General features: G+C 45.3%; 1 long non-coding RNA gene across 1 annotated transcript; it reads right to left on the bottom strand.

Moving 5' to 3' along the window:
* Window positions 1–982: 982 nt before the first annotated feature.
* On the bottom strand, window positions 983–3,230 carry LOC124675036. The gene is made up of 2 exons (XR_006993148.1): window positions 3,121–3,230; window positions 983–1,523 (listed from the first exon to the last, which is right to left on the bottom strand). It is a non-coding gene; the product is annotated as an uncharacterized LOC124675036 (long non-coding RNA).
* Between the last annotated feature and the right edge of the window lie 3,432 nt (window positions 3,231–6,662).

Here is a 6,662-nt window from a genome sequence, read left to right as displayed (position 1 = left end):
CGATGCTATCCAACTACATAATGATTTCCATATTTATGTTGCAGTAAACTTGATGTCAGCATATCGTATGTAGGTTATTATGGCATTTCGTGTTTTTAGGGACCGCGAGTTTTCTCGTATTCCTAGAGGATACTATGAATTACCCGGCGAGACGATAATTACTGAACCTGCCACCAAAGTGGAGTGGTCAGAATTGCAAGGCGCTCTGTGTGTACATGCTTATGCTATAAATTCTGAATTGTACCACATCAAGCCTTGGTGTGTACCACCGGAAGGATTGGTCCTCCTCTTAAATCAAGAGGATGTAGATGAAATGGTGAGAGCCCATCAAGATACAAAAAAGTGTGATTTGTACATTGTGGCAAATCATCATTTTCGAGGTGATGGTTACGATGAGAGTGACGATGTGTTTTTTAAATTATGATATTTCGGTTATAGATTAGAAATGAATTATTTTTGTAATGTCCAAAAGTCTTTTTGGCTTTCGGTTAGGTGCCACTTTGGCCGTTAGAAGAGCAAATTTGCTCCTCTAAATGTTTTTTTGCCTTTGGATTACAGATGCTCTTATGTGAAGAAAAGACTCGAATAGTCAATTTATTTCACTACTGAAGTTACTTGCACTCGGAAGTGCCACCACCTATTGATGCATTTATAAGAGTATAATCATTTGCAAAAGTAAATGGTAGTACTGGCATAGCCAAAAATGCGATTGAAGAAAACAACTCCTCCTTGATCCATACTTATGTGTTAAGAGTGTAAGTAATATCTGCTAATTGATATGCTTAACAACCATCCTAGATCCTGGTTTCAGCAACAGGTCCATGATCACAAGCTACGTCAGTAAGAGGAGAAACAATCCCAGATTCGCAAATATAAACTAGTACCCCCGCAGGGCCGTACGCGGGCCGTAGCATGTTACTGAGACAGGAGAAGGTTTATGCTCCATCTGATTCGCTAAAGGCGATCCTTCTAGACATAGGTGGAGTCCGGCTAACACCCCTCATTGACATCACCATAACATCGTTCCCATATAGTATCAATAACTCTAGATTAGAAGAAAAAAAATTATAAGCCTTCTGCATCGCAAGAGAGCTCTCTCCAGTAAAGAATCTCTCATCAGCAAAGAGGAAAGGGAAAAAAAAGCAGTAGAAAACAAAGCTGGCAAATGACTACTACATGAGGTAGTGCCATCTATACGGCATTCGATCGTCCAAAACCCAGAGTTGCCAGTGGCCAGATGCCCAGATATTCAGCTGCCTCAATCACGAATCACGACTACTACGACTTCTCTTGTGGAACGCCTGGAGCTTCTTTTAGTGCTGCGCTCTTTTCTTGGTGATTTGTGTGCAGTGGAATAGCGCCCTTCAAGATGGGGATCATCATACGATTGCTTCCTGCTCCTTTTGTGGTCATTGTACCTGTCAGTGGACTTGCTGCCTTGAGGACTCTTGCTGGCGCCTGCATCAGTAAATTCTGAATGCCAATCAGAACATCCAGGCTCCACACTTTCACGCCGTTCAGATCTGTGTTTGTTAGAACATAGCAAAATTCAGTAACATCACCAACATGCAAATTTAGGATACAGCAGCAGATCAAAGTTCAGGACGTCTTCAATAAAGTGAAACCAACTGAGTGGATCATCCCCTCTTGCCTCAAGACTGAATTCTGGGAGAATTACATCAAAGAACATGCATTCTCTCACGGGTCCAGGAGTAGCCAGCATGTCAACTTGTCAAGTAAAACTTTTAAAGAGAAACAGGAATCTTTTAACACTTGGACGAAAACTTACAAAAGAATTAAATCAATCATTGGGCACAGCAGACTAAACCTATCAGCCAAACTCTACAGAACTGAAATATAAGAGCGATGAAATTATTCATAGGTTTCTCTTTGGCCACGAAATAGCACTGCAATTTTGCAACAGCCGTCGGTTCTTGCAGTTGTCAAGCATCTCACCTCAGGGATTTGCAATTTCTCGATTTTTTCAACCATTGTTACACATACTGGATAACTTGTCACACCTGATAATATTCATCCACACTTGAAAGAATCTTATAAGCAAGTACTAACAGAGAAGACACAGTTACTCCCATGGTTCAACTACCAACTTAATGAAGAGGCAAGGTAACCAGAGAAAGAAAACAAAACATTTGGATATCACAGATTCAACTAGTACGAATTGTCACAAAAAATAATGCTGGCAAGTCTGGAACGCAACAACAATGTACAGAATGTTCAGAGTCAGATGGACCACCATCTGATTGTTCAACCTCTTGATGGTAGGACAAAAATCTTCTAGTGACAGCAGATTGTTTCATCATGAAGGGATTGGCTTTTCCATACAAAATGTACAATAATTTTCAGAAACTTTATCTTAGCACCTATGTGTGGCTATCTTACTAACTAGTACAGTCAGGATTGGCTCGTTGGATAGAAACGGCACAAGTCAAAACTCAAAAGCATGAATCACCTACTGGCAGCATGTCGTGTGCCTGTGTGGCCTGACCAAAGGAGAAAAGGAGAACATACAAAGCAAATGTAGAATGTTTACTCCAGGCAGAAAAAATGATCAGTTTATTTAAGGCACCCTAACACTTACTGAGAGTTTCATAGTATGACTCCAGGCACATGCAAATTTTACAGAAGTATCTGGAGAGCTTGTCATAACTGATAAGTAAAATTTGTCCAACTCTTCCAAATCATCTTATAAACAAGACAAGTCTGTCATCACATAGTTATTATCACACATTCAGTTACCCACTGTGAAGCTAAACACAAGCAGTTAGACAATGAAATGCTGAAAGTATGGAAGATCGCAATCTAGAAATGTTCAGAAGCACGGTTTAATCTAGAACATGCCTGAACCGCAGTGCTAGAAGTAAAGAGAACGAGTATACAATATATTATTCTCTATTTTGAGAAAATGTGGCAGACAGATAGGGAATTTATATGTGTGAGATTTCTCAAAATAACAAATACATCCCAGGTTCTAGCAAAATATCAAAGCATCCAAACATAAATCATGTGGACGTTTTCATAAACAATATATGGAATGATAGCTCAAAGTGTTCAGGTCGAAATTGTTAAAGACAAGAGAATAATTTATGAATCGGAGCTTACCGACGTCCACAGAAGAGATGCTCCCGGCGATCCCAGCGACGCCCCGGCCGATTCCCGCTACCGTGGGGATGGGCCCGTGACGGAGGGGAGGGGGCGGCGACGGAGATGACAGGGCAGTGAATCTCCAGGCGATCCCCGCGACGGAGGAAGGGGCGGCGGCTCTCGGCTGCGGCGGACAAGACGGGTCCCGCGACGGGAGCAGGGCGTGGCGGCTCGCGGCGGAGAAGAGGGGGTGCCGACGCTCGACGGAGAGGCCGGGGCTGTGAGTCCCGCGACGGGGGAGGGGCGGCGGCTCGCGGTGGCGCCTCGCGGATGCGACGGAAGGGCCGGGGCCGTCAGTACACGCGGCGGAGGCTGCGGGCCGGCAGATGCTGCAGGGCGGCGGCGGAGGCTGCGGGGCAGCGGCGGAGGCTGCGGGGCGGCGGCGGCTGTCGCTCGGGAAGAACACGACTCGTGACTCTGTTTTGTTCTGATTTGACCCGCAGCTTTTGATTTGGTTTGATAATGATTCCATGAGTTGGAGTCTAAATGTCCGTTCAGAACTATCCTAGCATTATACGTAGAAGTTACAGAAAAGTTATCACTGATTTAATCAACGGTCACGAAAAATTAGATTAGACGGAACCGTAATTCGATAAGATGGAACCAAAGTTCCGTGCCAATCACCCTAAAAAAGCTCAAAGTATAAAATGAACAAGTGGAAACACAAATCACAGAAGAAGTGGTACCTTGGATGACATTGATTCGCCCCTGGAGTTAAGGAAAAGTATGTCGGCCGAATACCGAAAATGAAGAGAATAAAAAAGAGAACATGTACCGGCATAAAAGTTATACCGGCATAAAATATGTCGGAAGGGTTTACCTTTGTCTTTCTGATACGCGCCAAGCATCTCCTTGTGCGCGTTAGACAAATCCTGGTGTTCCCATGGCAGATCCTAGTAAAGCTCCTTTCAGGTGTTGTTGCAATGCTGTTGACAAAAGTATGAACATGAATATGGTTTGAAGCCGGATTTTCGATTTAAAATATGCTTGTTTAACCCGAAACTCCGGGAATATGGTTTGAAATCTAAAGTTTCGAGCTAAAAGATTCCCGTTTAACTCGAAATTCAGGAAATATGGTTTTAAGTTTAAAGTTTCGGGCTAAACTATGCCCGTTTAACCGAAAACTCGGGGAATATGGTTTTAAATCTAAATTTTCGAGCTAAAATATGGTCGTTTAACCCGAAACTCGGGGAATATGGTTTGAAATCTAAAAGGTTCGAGCTAAACTATGCTCGTTTAACCCAAAACTCGGGAAATATGGTTTGAGGCTGGATTTTCGAGTTAAAAGATGCTCGTTTAAACCGAAACTCGGGGAATATGGTTTGAAGTTTAAAGTTTTGAGCTATGCTATGCTCGTTTAACCCGAAACTCGGGGAATATGGTTTGAAGCCCGAGTTTCGAGCTAAACTATGCTCGTTTAACCCGAAAATTGGGAAATATGGTTTGAAGTCTGAAGTTTCGAGCTAAACTATGCTCGTTTAACCCGAAACTCGGGGAATATGGTTTGAAATCTAAAGTTTCAAGCTAAACTATGCTTGTTTAACCCGAAACTCGGGGAATATGGTTTGAAGTTCAGAGTTTCGAGCTACGCAATGCTTGTCAAACCCCAAACTCAGTGAATATGGATGGATATATATTACAAGTTTTTAAGCTAAGTTCGAGCTAAGTGATGCTCCCTTAACCCGAAACTCGGGGAATATGCGGATGTTATGTTGAAAAATTTTAAAGTTGTGAGTTTCGGGCAAAGTGGTACTCACTTAATCCGAAACTCGGAGAATATGGGAGGTTATATATTTCAAAAGTAAATTACAAGGATAAGGAAGAGTTTATTACCACAATTGTTTCATTGAGGTTGAACCAAGCTTTGTCGGTTGACTGCATGCACTGCTTCATCTTCAGCAGATGCTGCACAAGCGGCATGGGGCCAGCGGGATCTGGGATGGGTTCCTGGGCTACGTTCAAGCCGGAAGTAATTTCGCCCCGTCCCGGCTTCATTCCATTCTTTGGCATAGTGCTCTAAGGAGCCCAAACTTTGCCCGGGATGGGCGGGCTCCTGCGGGCAGCGGCGTGCGGGCTTCGTTTGTGTCCCTTCCGCTTCATGAGGACGCCTGGAGTTTCTACTCTAGGCATGGCGGTGGTGGTCTTCTCTTCCGCCGGAGGAGATCGGCTAGTTGTGTGGCTAGCCGTGGCGGATCTCGCGATCTGTCGCCTAGCTCCCGATGGCGAGGCGCAGCTGCCGGTGAAAGCTGGCCCGGACTTCGGTCATGGCGGATGATGGCGGCGTGTTTCGTCGTTACCTTGTTGAAGGCATTGTCTCTGCAGCCTGCGTTCTTCGCCTGGGCTGCTCCGGGGGAAATCCTAGACCCGGGTCTCCCGGATCGGACGATGGCGGCGCGCAACGCCGTTCTCCCTGTTGGGGGCATCATTTTTTGGAGCAGACAACGGATGACGGTGGTGCTGAGGTGGAGCGGTATGCCTTTGCTGTGTCGGTGTCGTCGAGTCGCCGCGGTATGGTGCAGTGGTATCTCGGGACGGATGCAGTGTGATGGACTCGCGCAGGATGGTGGAGTCGTCTGGCGCTGTGGCGGCATCGATGGCAGGCCTGACATGGTCAATGCGCTGATCTCTCTTGAAGATGGAGTCGAGGAAGACGGCGGTAGCAACTTCTATGGCGTAGGCGTTGGCGTATGCTGGGAGTCTGCTTGACTGGATGCGCTTCTCATCTGCTATTGGGTGGCATGGGAAGGCATTTGGTTTTTGGTTGATGTGAGTTGGTGAATTGTCACCATCTTCATCCCTCTGTAGGTTTAGCGAGGTGGCTTCGAGTTTGATCTTTTGTATTGCTCTTGTAAGGTGTTGTGAATAATCTAATAAAAAAGCCGTGTGCATCCTTTGGATGCAGAAGCTGGGACGATATTTCCCCCATTTCGAAAAAAAAACTCCGGTTCTGTACCGCAACTTGGCGAAATCGAGGAGCCGTTTTCCTTGAGATCAAAGTGGTGGCTCGGCCGAGCTAGCTCCTAGATCTGTCCCTCAGCACTAGGTGCTCTGCTAGTTTTGCTACGGGATGTGAGTTTCTTGGTCTTTACCACTAGGCCCCCAGCTGTAGTTTGCTGTTGTGGCGCGGAGCAAGTACAATAAGTCTTAGTCAGCTGGCTATAAGGATTAAAATAGTATATTATTGCTTAGTTGGAGGAGAGAGAAGGAGAGTGGGCTCTTATGCAAGAGCCAGCTCTAACACGTGCTCCTAGACACTTTGTGAGAGTGAAAGGTGGGCCACGCATTGATTAAGTACTACATTTTTATAGCTCACTATTGTATATGTTGACTCTAAGTTGGCTATAGATGACATGGCACTTGGCTTATAGCCAGCAGCTGGCTATACTATTGGAATTGCTCTGAAGCAGCAGGTATTGATTGGTGTCACTGATTTTGATGATGCCGGCTTTTTCGGTGTTGGCGGTGGATTCCATAGCAGGCGGGATAACTTCAGTGTCGGC

This window comes from Lolium rigidum, chromosome 7 (genome assembly GCF_022539505.1).
Source record: "Lolium rigidum isolate FL_2022 chromosome 7, APGP_CSIRO_Lrig_0.1, whole genome shotgun sequence".
NCBI lineage: Eukaryota > Viridiplantae > Streptophyta > Magnoliopsida > Poales > Poaceae > Lolium > Lolium rigidum.
Note: the sequence above shows the minus strand (reverse complement) of the source record. Positions and strands in the feature narration are given on the sequence as shown.